This window comes from Oncorhynchus gorbuscha, unplaced genomic scaffold, assembly GCF_021184085.1.
Source record: "Oncorhynchus gorbuscha isolate QuinsamMale2020 ecotype Even-year unplaced genomic scaffold, OgorEven_v1.0 Un_scaffold_487, whole genome shotgun sequence".
NCBI lineage: Eukaryota > Metazoa > Chordata > Actinopteri > Salmoniformes > Salmonidae > Oncorhynchus > Oncorhynchus gorbuscha.
Genome location: NW_025745317.1, coordinates 1 through 12818, shown reverse-complemented (window position 1 = coordinate 12818; position 12818 = coordinate 1). Strand labels below are relative to the sequence as shown.

At 44.9% G+C, this 12818-nt stretch overlaps 1 protein-coding gene across 1 annotated transcript in view; it reads right to left on the bottom strand.

Moving 5' to 3' along the window:
- The window catches only part of LOC124018345 (inactive carboxypeptidase-like protein X2), a 58404-nt gene extending 52497 nt beyond the window's left edge, over window positions 1–5907 (bottom strand). The window contains exon 1 of the mRNA XM_046333617.1: window positions 5869–5907. The gene's annotated coding sequence lies outside the window, so the exon portion shown is untranslated. The remainder of the gene's footprint in view (window positions 1–5868) is intronic.
- Between the last annotated feature and the right edge of the window lie 6911 nt (window positions 5908–12818).

The following is a 12818-nucleotide window of genomic DNA, read 5'->3' as shown; positions in this document are numbered from 1 at the left end:
GGTGTACGTATGGTGTGATGAGTCTGGTGCTGTAGGAATCCCCCAGTCCTGCTAATTAAAACTCTATTACATCTGGCACCATTAACATAGACAGATAACAGTTACAATATAGTCTTTTCCTAAAGCCCCATGTGTCTTTCTTATGAACTCTGTAACTCCAGATCAGCAGCTGGAGACGACTTGGGAGGGAAATGACAAAGGGGGACTTTCCCAGCTCACCCCCCCCCCCTCCAATTCTGAAAATTAACAAGCAGTTTTCTGAGAGAGACATTAATTAAGAGCCTCCTTTTCCCAGTTAACCAGAACAAAAGGGCAGAAGGTGTCAAATAGGACCACAGGCTGCTGAGGAGAGTAGGGAGATTCTAACGGACGATGTGATCGTCAGCAGAAAGAGAGAGTTAAATGGTTCTTCTTCACTAGGGGTAGAGGTAGAGAGGTAGAGGTAGGGGTAGAGGTAGAGAGTTAGGGGTAGAGAGGTAGAGGTAGGGGTAGAGGTAGAGAGTTAGAGGTAGGGGTGGAGGTAGGGTTAGAGTTAGAGTTAGGGGTGGAGGTAGAGAGGTAGCGGTAGGGGTAGAGGTAGGGTTAGAGTTAGAGTTAGGGGTAGAGGTAGAGGTAGAGAGTTAGAGGTAGAGAGTTAGGGGTAGAGGTAGAGGTAGAGAGTTAGAGGTAGAGAGTTAGGGGTAGAGGTAGAGGTAGAGAGTTAGAGGTAGAGAGTTAGGGGTAGAGGTAGAGAGGTAGGGGTAGAGGTAGAGAGGTAGAGGTAGAGAGTTAGAGGTAGAGGTAGAGAGTTAGGGGTAGAGGTAGAGAGTTAGGGGTAGAGGTATAGAGTTAGGGGTAGAGGTAGAGGTAGAGAGGTAGAGGTAGGGGTAGAGGTAGGGTTAGAGTTAGAGTTAGGGGTAGAGGTAGAGGTAGAGAGTTAGAGGTAGAGAGTTAGGGGTAGAGGTAGAGGTAGAGAGTTAGAGGTAGAGAGTTAGGGGTAGGGGTAGAGGTAGAGAGGTAGGGGTAGAGGTAGAGAGTTAGGGGTAGAGGTAGAGAGTTAGGGGTAGAGGTAGAGAGTTAGGGGTAGAGGTAGAGAGTTAGGGGTAGAGGTAGAGAGTTAGGGGTAGAGGTAGAGAGTTAGGGGTAGAGGTAGAGGTAGAGAGGTAGAGGTAGGGGTAGAGGTAGGGTTAGAGTTAGAGTTAGGGGTAGAGGTAGAGGTAGAGAGGTAGCGGTAGGGGTAGAGGTAGGGTTAGAGTTAGGGGTAGAGGTAGAGGTAGAGGTAGGGGTGGAGGTAGGGGTAGAGAGGTAGAGGTAGGGGTAGAGGTAGGGTTAGAGTTAGAGGTAGAGGTAGAGGTAGAGGTAGAGGTAGAGGTAGAGGTAGGGGTGGAGGTAGAGGTAGGGGTAGAGGTAGGGGAGGTTCAGCAGAAAGAGAGAGTTAAATGGTTCTTCTTCACTAAAACAAAACAAGGGAATTTGTTTTTGCTCACAATGCCGGGTATTTTTCATTAATTTGCTTAAAAACTGTCAGTTGATGACAGTCTGTTAATAAGTAGGTTTACTTAGATGTGCTTTCCTCATTGGTCTATTTCAGTGGAAGAGTACCTGCTATTTGAGTATATTATATTACGGTTAGAGGGTAGTGAGGTCTGCACAACGCATCACCTGGGGCAAACTACCTGCCCTCCAGGACACCTACACCACCCGATGTCACAGGAAGGCCATAAAGATCATCAAGGACATCTTGCCTATGCTGCTCTGTACCATCACTCATTCATATGGGTCCTTCTGTAGCTCAGTTGGTAGAGCATGGCGCTTGTAACGCCAGGGTTCGATTCCCGGGACCACCCATACGTAGAATGTATGCACACATGACTGTAAGTCGCTTTGGATAAAAGCGTCTGCTAAATGGCATATATATATATCTTTATGTACATATTCTTCATCCCTATACACTTGTGTGTATAAGACAGTAGTTTTGGAATTGTTAGCTAGATTACTCGTTGGTTATTACTGCATTGTCGGAACTAGAAGCACAAGCATTTCGCTACACTCCCACTAACATCTGCTAACCATGTGTATGTGACAAATACATTTCGATTTGATTTGATTTGATTTAAGTGGCTAAACGTGATGATATTGTTCACCAGCTTTATACAGGACCCCTGTAGGCCTGATGCTGCCCGAGAACAATGGTCTCCTTCATTAACCAATGAGGTCATTGGCTCACGGTGCTGGTTTCTGTTTAGTTCTCTTTTAAATTTATTTACTTTTGATTTGCTTTGGAGAAACTTGTGGTGTCTTGTCAGGACATTGTGGTGTCTTGTCAGGACATTGTGGTGTCTTGTCAGGACATTGTGGTGACTTGTCAGGACATTGTGGTGTCTTGTCAGGACATTGAGGTGTCTTGTCAGGACATTGAGGTGTCTTGTCAGGACATTGTGGTGTCTTGTCAGGACATTGTGGTGTCTTGTCAGGACATTGTGGTGTCTTGTCGGGACATTGTGGTGTCTTGTCAGGACATTGTGGTGTCTTGTCGGGACATTGTGGTGTCTTGTCGGGACATTGTGGTGTCTTGTCAGGACATTGTGGTGTCTTGTCAGGACATTGTGGTGTCTTGTCGGGACATTGTGGTGTCTTGTCAGGACATTGTGGTGTCTTGTCGGGACATTGTGGTGTCTTGTCGGGACATTGTGGTGTCTTGTCAGGACATTGTGGTGTCTTGTCGGGACATTGTGGTGTCTTGTCGGGACATTGTGGTGTCTTGTCAGGACATTGTGGTGTCTTGTCAGGGCAATGTGGTGTCTTGTCAGGACATTGTGGTGTCTTGTCAGGACATTGTGGTGTCTTGTCAGGACATTGTGTGTTATTTTTATTTAATTAATTTAAAATATATATTTTTTATTTTATTTTTTTAAGTCAGAACTTTTTTCATTTCTTAAAAATATGTTAAAATGCTATCCTAGGTTAAGTGTTAAGGTTAGGTTAAGGGTTAAATTAGGGGTTAGGGTTAGACATTAGGTTTCAGTTTGTGGTTATGTCCAGGATTAAGGGTTAGGGTTTGGGAAAATAGGATTTTAAATGGGAATACATTTTTACTCCCTGTGTGTGTGTGTGTGTGTGTGTGTGTGTGTGTGTGTGTGTGTGTGTGTGTGTGTGTGTGTGTGTGTGTGTGTGTGTGTGTGTGTGTGTGTGTGTGTGTGTGTGTGTGTGTGTGTGTGTGTGTGTGTGTGTGTGTGTGTTTAATCCACCACAGCTGATTAAGGGCTGGGCTGCTGCTGAGGGAAGCAGGGCTCCAGGAAGCAGGGCTTTTACTGCTGCTCTTTAATTACTTGTTCCTTTTAATTCCTATTTGTATTTTTTAAACTATGGACTTGTAAGTAAGCTGTAAGGTCCTGTTGTATTCGGCGCATGTGACTAATATATTTGATTTGAAGGGGAGGGGTGATGGGTTGAATTGGAGGACAGATTCCCTTCCTAGGCTGGTGAAGCTGAGACTTATGGGATGCCAGGAAGACATGATGAGACCTGCCATTTAGACACGTCAGTCTCAGACTCAAAAAAAAGCTTCCAGAGAAAAGGTTTCTCAGAGGAGGATTAAAATATGACTCACAGACAATCTGATTGGCAGATACATTTTTTTTTTTGGGGGGGTTGCTTCGTATATGGGGGGGGGTTGCTTCGTATATGGGGGGTTGCTTCGTATATGGGGGGTTGCTTCGTATATGGGGGGTTGCTTCGTATATGGGGGGTTGCTTCGTATATGGGGGTTGCTTTGTATATGGGGGGTTGCTTCGTATATGGGGGGGTTGCTTCGTATATGGGGGGGTTGCTTCGTATATGGGGGGGTTGCTTCGTATATTTTCTGTCACGTGTGAAATGGAAATATGTTTGATGCGTATCCCAACTCCCCATGAGACACCCTCAGAGAGTGGGGTCACGACTAGGGACAGACATTATCAACAGACTGGGGTCAGACATTACCAACAGACTGGGGTCACGACTAGGGTCAGATATTATCAACAGACTGGGGTCAGACATTACCAACAGACTGGGGTCAGACATTACCAACAGACTGGGGTCACGACTAGGGTCAGATATTACCAACAGACTGGGGTCACGACTAGGGACAGACATTATCAACAGACTGGGGACAGACATTACCAACAGACTGGGGTCACGACTAGGGTCAGACATTATCAACAGACTGGGGTCAGACATTACCAACAGACTGGGGTCACGACTAGGGTCAGACATTATCAACAGACTGGGGTCAGACATTACCAACAGACTGGGGTCACGACTAGGGTCAGACATTATCAACAGACTGGGGTCAGACATTACCAACAGACTGGGGTCACGACTAGGGTCAGACATTATCAACAGACTGGGGTCAGACATTACCAACAGACTGGGGTCACGACTAGGGTCAGACATTATCAACAGACTGGGGTCAGACATTACCAACAGACTGGGGTCACGACTAGGGTCAGACATTATCAACAGACTGGGGTCAGACATTACCAACAGACTGGGGTCACGACTAGGGTCAGACATTATCAACAGACTGGGGTCAGACATTACCAACAGACTGGGGTCACGACTAGGGTCAGACATTTTCAACAGACTGGGGTCACGACTAGGGTCAGACATTTTCAACAGACTGGGGTCACGACTAGGGTCAGACATTATCAACAGACTGGGGTCACGACTAGGGTCAGATATTATCAACAAACTGGGGTCACGACTAGGTCAGATATTATCAACAGACTGGGGTCAGGGTCAGACATTATCAACAGACTGGTGTCACGACTAGGGTCAGACATTATCAACAGACTGGGGTCACAACTAGGGTCAGACATTATCAACAGACTGGGGTCAGGGTCAGACATTATCAACAGACTGGGGTCAGGGTCAGACATTATCAACAGACTGGGGTCAGGGTCAGACATTATCAACAGACTGGGGTCAGGGTCAGACATTATCAACAGACTGGGGTCAGGGTCAGATATTATCAACAGAGTGGGGTCACGATCAGGGTCAGACATTATCAACAGACTGGGGTCACGACTAGGGTCAGACATTATCAACAGACTGGGGTCACGACTAGGGTCAGACATTATTAACAGACTGGGGTCACGACTAGGGTCAGACATTATCAACAGACTGGGGTCACGACTAGGGTCAGACATTATCAACAGACTGGGGTCAGGGTCAAGGTCAGACATTATCAACAGACTGGGGTCAGGGTCAAGGTCAGACATTATCAACAACAAACCCGGTCAAGGTCAGGGTCTGCAGCTGATTGTCCAGGGGCATGGGGTCAAGGTCAGGGTCTGCAGCTGATTGTCCAGGGGCATGGGGTCAAGGGGTCAAGGTCAGGGTCTGCAGCTGATTGTCCAGGGGCATGGGGTCAAGGGGTCAAGGTCAGGGTCTGCAGCTGATTGTCCAGGGGCATGGGGTCAAGGGGTCAAGGTCAGGGTCTGCAGCTGATTGTCCAGGGGAATGGGGTCAAGGGACATAAAAGGTTAAGCTGGGTAAATATATTTTAATCCAACTTGACGGAGGGCTACCTGACTTAAGACAATGAAAAGGGATAGTACTCACTACTCAGCCACCAGATAAAGAGAGAGAGACAGAGAGAGAGACAGAGAGACAGAGAGAGAGAGACAGAGAGAGAGAGAGAGAGAGAGAGAGAGAGAGAGAGAGAGAGAGAGAGAGAGAGAGAGAGAGAGAGAGAGAGAGAGAGAGAGAGAGAGAGAGAGAGAGAGAACGAGAGAACGAGAGAACGAGAGAGTGAGTGAGACAGACAGAGAGAGAGAGTGAGACAGACACAGAGAGAGACAGACAGAGAGACAGACAGACAGACAGTTGAGTTGAGTTGATACTCACGACCAGAGAGAGCTCCTTCCCTGTGTGATGACCCCTGTGAACTTGGTCAGCCTCCTGGCGTCCACCTCCAGCCACTGCAGGGGGTCGTTCCTCCCGGCACACCAGGCTCCATCGTAGAGGTCATCATCATACAGGCCAGCCTAGCAGAGGATTTAGAAAGGGGTTCCAAGAAGTTTAAATACTGTAATAAATAGTTCTAACACATTACAGGGGGTGGTTCCTCCCAGAGGCCTAGCAGAGGATTTAGAAAGGGGTTCCAAGTAGTTTATATACTGTAATAAATAGTTCTAACACATTGCAGGGGCCTAGAAGAGCGAGACAATGGCTTCCTTGGGCTAAGGCAAGGCTATGGGACTGTAATGCCCTGACTTCCACATAATACCTCCTCCACACCAGGGTGTTGGGACTGTAATGATGCACTTCCACATAATACCTCCTCCACACCAGGGTGTTGGGACTGTAATGATGCACTTCCACATAATACCTCCTCCACACCAGGGTGTTGGGACTGTAATGATACACTTCCTCCACACCAGTGTGTAGGGACTGTACTCACCTGCTCTGTCTAGGTCTACCTGTACTCACCTGCTCTGTCTAGGTCTACCTGTACCCACCTACTCTGTCTAGGTCTACCTGCTCTGTCTAGGTCTACCTGTACCCACCTGCTCTGTCTCGGTCTACCTGTACCCACCTGCTCTGTCTAGGTCTACCTGCTCTGTCTAGGTGTACCTGCTCTGTCTAGGTGTACCTGTACTCACCTGCTCTGTCTAGGTCTACGTGCTCTGTCTAGGTCTACCTGCTCTGTCTAGGTGTACCTGCTCTGTCTAGGTGTACCTGCTCTGTCTAGGTGTACCTGTACTCACCTGCTCTGTCTAGGTCTACCTGTACTCACCTGCTCTGTCTAGGTCTACCTGCTCTGTCTAGGTCTACCTGCTCTGTCTAGGTCTACGTGCTCTGTCTAGGTCTACGTGCTCTGTCTAGGTGTACCTGCTCTGTCTAGGTCTACCTGCTCTGTCTAGGTGTACCTGCTCTGTCTAGGTCTACGTGCTCTGTCTAGGTCTACCTGCTCTGTCTAGGTCTACATGCTCTGTCTAGGTGTACCTGTACTCACCTGCTCTGTCTAGGTCTACGTGCTCTGTCTAGGTGTACCTGCTCTGTCTAGGTGTACCTGCTCTGTCTAGGTCTACGTGCTCTGTCTAGGTGTACCTGTACTCACCTGCTCTGTCTAAGTCTACGTGCTCTGTCTAGGTGTACCTGCTCTGTCTAGGTCTACCTGCTCTGTCTAGGTCTACCTGCTCTGTCTAGGTGTACCTGTACTCACCTGCTCTGTCTAGGTCTACCTGCTCTGTCTAGGTGTACCTGTACTCACCTGCTCTGTCTAGGTCTACCTGCTTTGTCTAGGTGTACCTGTACTCACCTGCTCTGTCTAGGTCTACCTGCTCTGTCTAGGTGTACCTGTACTCACCTGCTCTGTCTAGGTCTACCTGCTCTGTCTAGGTGTACCTGTACTCACCTGCTCTGTCTAGGTCTACGTGCTCTGTCTAGGTGTACCTGCTCTGTCTAGGTCTACCTGCTCTGTCTAGGTCTACCTTCTCTGTCTAGGTGTACCTGTACTCACCTGCTCTGTCTAGGTCTACCTGCTCTGTCTAGGTGTACCTGTACTCACCTGCTCTGTCTATGTCTACCTGCTCTGTCTAGGTCTACCTGTACCCACCTGCTCTGTCTAGGTCTACCTGTACCCACCTGCTCTGTCTAGGTCTACCTGTACCCACCTGCTCTGTCTAGGTCTACCTGTACCCACCTGCTCTGTCTAGGTCTACCTGTACTCACCTGCTCTGTCTAGGTCTACCTGTACCACCTGCTCACCTGCTCTGTCTAGGTCTACCTGTACCCACCTGCTCTGTCTAGGTCTACCTGTACCCACCTGTTCTGTCTAGGTCTACCTGTACCCACCTGTTCTGTCTAGGTCTACCTGTACTCACCTGCTCTGTCTAGGTCTACCTGTACCCACCTGTTCTGTCTAGGTCTACCTGCTCTGTCTAGGTCTACCTGTACTCACCTGGTCTGTCTATGTCTACCTGCTCTGTCTAGGTCTACCTGCTCTGTCTAGGTCTACCTGCTCTGTCTAGGTCTACCTGCTCTGTCTAGGTCTACCTGCTCTGTCTAGGTCTACCTGTACTCACCTGGTCTGTCTATGTCTACCTGCTCTGTCTTGGTCTACCTGCACTCACTGCACTTCAATTCCACAAAAAATGAACACCAAAATACAGTGATCTGTCTTCTCAGACACAGATTCTCAGGTGGGCGGGGCATGTGCTTTGCTATGCATCGGAATCATTCACAAGACGATATCCGTTTCCTCTGTGTACCGACCCTCTATTCCTTCTGATTTCAAGAGATTTCTCTATCTCATGCTATCCTCTTTGTCTCTATCTTTCAAGTACATTTCTGTTTAATTTAAGTGGCTTTATTGGCATGGGAAACGTGTTTATGCACACTGTGGTTTATCCGACCCCATTTGCACACACTGTATATAGACATTTTCTACTGTATTATTGACTGTATGTTTGTTTTATTCCATGTGTAACTCTGTTGTTTGTGTCGCACTGCTTTGCTTTATCTTGGCCAGGTAGCAGTTGTACATGAGAACTTGTTATCCACTGGCCTACCTGGTTACATTTTTAAATACATTTTAAACATTTAAACAGTGGACATTTGACTGATTCTAGGTGCTGCAGACGGTTGCAGACTGCCCTCTCCCATTTGTTGATACATACATATATATATATATATATACAGTGCCTTGCGAAAGTATTCGGCCCCCTTGAACTTTGCGACCTTTTGCCACATTTCAGGCTTCACTGCACACATAAAGATATAAAACTGTATTTTTTTTTGTGAAGAATCAACAACAAGTGGGACACAATTATGAAGTGGAACGACATTTATTGAATGTTTCAAACTTTTTTAACAAATCAAAAACTGAAAAATTGGGCGTGCAAAATTATTCAGCCCCTTTACTTTCAGTGCAGCAAACTCTCTCCAGAAGTTCAGTGAGGATCTCTGAATGATCCAATGTTGACCTAAATGACTAATGATGATAAATACAATCCACCTGTGTGTAATCAAGTCTCCGTATAAATGCACCTGCACTGTGATAGTCTCAGAGGTCCGTTAAAAGCACAGAGAGCATCATGAAGAACATTTGGATTTGGATACAAAAAGATTTCCCAAGCTTTAAACATCCCAAGGAGCACTGTGCAAGCGATAATATTGAAATGGAAGGAGTATCAGACCACTGCAAATCTACCAAGACCTGGCCGTCCCTCTAAACTTTCAGCTCATACAAGGAGAAGACTGATCAGAGATGCAGCCAAGAGGCCCATGATCACTCTGGATGAACTGCAGAGATCTACAGCTGAGGTGGGAGACTCTGTCCATAGGACAACAATCAGTCGTATATTGCACAAATCTGGCCTTTATGGAAGAGTGGAAAGAAGAAAGAAATTTCTTAAAGATATCCATAAAAAGTGTTGTTTAAAGTTTGCCACAAGCCACCTGGGAGACACACCAAACATGTGGAAGAAGGTGCTCTGGTCAGATGAAACCAAAATTGAACTTTTTGGCAACAATGCAAAACGTTATGTTTGGCGTAAAAGCAACACAGACCATTACCCTGAACACAGCATCCCCACTGTCAAACATGGTGGTGGCAGCATCATGGTTTGGGCCTGCTTTTCTTCAGCAGGGACAGGGAAGATGGTTAAAATTGATGGGAAGATGGATGGAGTCAAATACAGGACCATTCTGGAAGAAAACCTGATGGAGTCTGCAAAAGACCTGAGACTGGGACGCAGATTTGTCTTCCAACACAAGACAATGATCCAAAACATAAAGCAAAATCTACAATGGAATGGTTCAAAAATAAACATATCCAGGTGTTAGAATGGCCAAATCAAAGTCCAGACCTGAATCCAATCGAGAATCTGTGGAAAGAACTGAAAACTGCTGTTCACAAATGCTCTCCATCCAACCTCACTGAGCTCGAGCTGTTTTGCAAGGAGGAATGGAAAAAAATTCAGTCTCTCGATGTGCAAAACTGATAGAGACATGTTTGTTTGCTGTCACTTACAGCTGTAATCGCAGCAAAAGGTGTCGCTACAAAGTATTAACTTAAGGGGCTGAATCATTTTGCATGCCCAATTTTTCAGTTTTTGATTTGTTAAAAAGTTTGAAATATCCAATAAATGTCGTTCCACTTCATGTTTGTGTCCCAACTGTTGTTGATTCTTCACAAAAAATACAGTTTTATATCTCTATGTTTGAAGCCTGAAATGTGGCAAAAGGTCGCAAAGTTCAAGGGGGCCGAATACTTTCATTCAATGTAATTGGAGAATCCAGTGGGTTCTGGTAGCAAGGCACTGTATGTTGAAGAGGGTGGGGCTTTAGCTGTATCCCTGTCTCACCCCCCTACCCTGTGGAAAGAAATGGTTGTGTTTTTTAGCCAATTTTAACCGCTTGTTTGTGTACATGGATTTTACAATGTTGTTTTTTTACAAAGTTTTTCCCCAAAACCACTTTCCATCCATTTGTATAGCAGACCCTCATGCCAATTTGAGTCTAAGGCTTTTTTGAAATCCACAAAGCTTGAGAACACTTTGCCTTGGTTTTGGTTTGTTTGTTTGTCTGTCATTTAGGGTGTGAAAGTTGAAAATGTGGTATGATAATTTGGTTAAAAGCCAATTTGACATTTGCTCAGTACATTGTCTTCGATGAGAAATGGTACAAGTCTGCTGTTAATGATGGTGCAGAGATATTTTCTCTCTCTTGACTTTCTCTCTCTCTCTCTCTCTCTCTCTCTCTCTCTCTCTCTCTCTCTCTCTCTCTCTCTCTCTCTCTCTCTCTCTCTCAAGAAAGATTAAAGCCTCTCTCTCTAGGTGTTTCTAATCTCTCTCTCTCTCTCTGTTTCAATGTTTCTCTCTCATGGGGATTTATTGGCATGAGAAACATTTGTTTACATTACCAAAGCAAGCGAAATAAATAATAAACAAAAGTGAAATAAGCAATATAAAGTAACAGTAAACACTCACAAAAGTTCCAAAATAATGTACAATTCTAATGTCATATTATGTCTATATACAGTGTTGTAAAGGAATGCAAATAGTTAAAGTACAAAAGGGAAAATAAATAAGCATAAATATGGGTTGTATTTACAATGGTGTTTGTTCTTCACTGGTTGTAATTTTCTTGTGGCAACAGGTCATAAATCTTGCTGCTGTAATTGCTCACTTTCTCTCTCTGTCTCTGTCTCTCTCTCTTCTCCAGATTGGAGACATTATCCTGCACAATCCCAGAATGCAACACACTATGTTACCACACAGCTATAAACACACAATAACAAAGGGTTTTGTTTGTCTGGAAGTGTGTGTGTGTGGAAGTCATTATGGGTCATTATGGGTGTACTACAGTTTCTGATCTAAGGACAATAGAAAACCCAGATGATGATGAGGGAAACTGAACCGCACTCCTCCTCTTCATATCCTGACAGGAAATACCTCTTCTCCCAGATACCAGTTCACTTTAGGTTAGTGCTATCTGGAATCCTTGTGAGCGTCTTTACCCTTAAACACTATCCCTAACCTTAACCATTACTTAAGCATTTAACGGTTCATCTTAAGTGGGGTGATGTCAGAGTTGGGATGTTTCAAGGATCCCATTTAGACTTTTCTGTCCACTTTATGAGATTTGGGGTTAACAACTGTAATAATGGACCCCCAGTTTAATGGTAGTCAGATAATAATGGACCCCAGTTTAATGATATAATAATGGACCCCCAGTTTAATGGTAGTCAGATAATAATGGATCCCCAGTTTAATGGTAGTCAGATAATAATGGATCCCCAGTTTAATGGTAGTCAGATAATAATGGACCCCAGTTTAATGGTAGTCAGATAATAATGGACCCCCAGTTTAATGATATAATAATGGACCCCCAGTTTAATGGTAGTCATATAATAATGGATCCCCAGTTTAATGGTAGTCAGATAATAATGGACCCCCAGTTTAATAGCAGCCATAATAATGGACCACCAGTTTAATGATAGTCAGATAATAATGGACCCCCAGTTTAATGGTAGTCAGATAATAATGGACCCCCAGTTTAATGGTAGTCAGATAATAATGGACCCCCAGTTTAATGGTAGTCATATAATAATGGACCCCAGTTTAATGGTAGTCAGATAATAATGGACCCCAGTTTAATAGCAGCCATAATAATGGACCCCCAGTTTAATGGTAGTCATAATAATGGACCCCCAGTTTAATGGTAGTCATATAATAATGGACCCCAGTTTAATGGTAGTCAGATAATAATGGACCCCCAGTTTAATGGTAGTCAGATAATAATGGACCCCAGTTTAATGGTAGTCAGATAATAATGGACCCCCAGTTTAATGGTAGTCAGATAATAATGGACCCCCAGTTTAATGGTAGTCAGATAATAATGGACCCCAGTTTAATGGTAGTCAGATAATAATGGACCCCCAGTTTAATAGCAGCCATAATAATGGACCCCCAGTTTAATGGCAGTCAGATAATAATGGACCCCCAGTTTAATAGCAGCCATTATAATGGACACCCCAGTTTAATGGTAGTCAGATAATAATGGACCCCCAGTTTAATGGCAGTCATAATAATGGACCCCCAGTTTAATGGTAGTCAGATAATAATGGACCCCCAGTTTAATGGTAGTCAGATAATAATGGACCCCCAGTTTAATGGTAGTCAGATAATAATGGACCCCAGTTTAATGGTAGTCAGATAATAATGGACCCCCAGTTTAATGGTAGTCATAATGATGGACCCCCAGTTTAATGGTATAATAATGGACCCCCAGTTTAATGATATAATAATGGATCCCCAGTTTAATAGCAGCCATAATAATGGACCCCA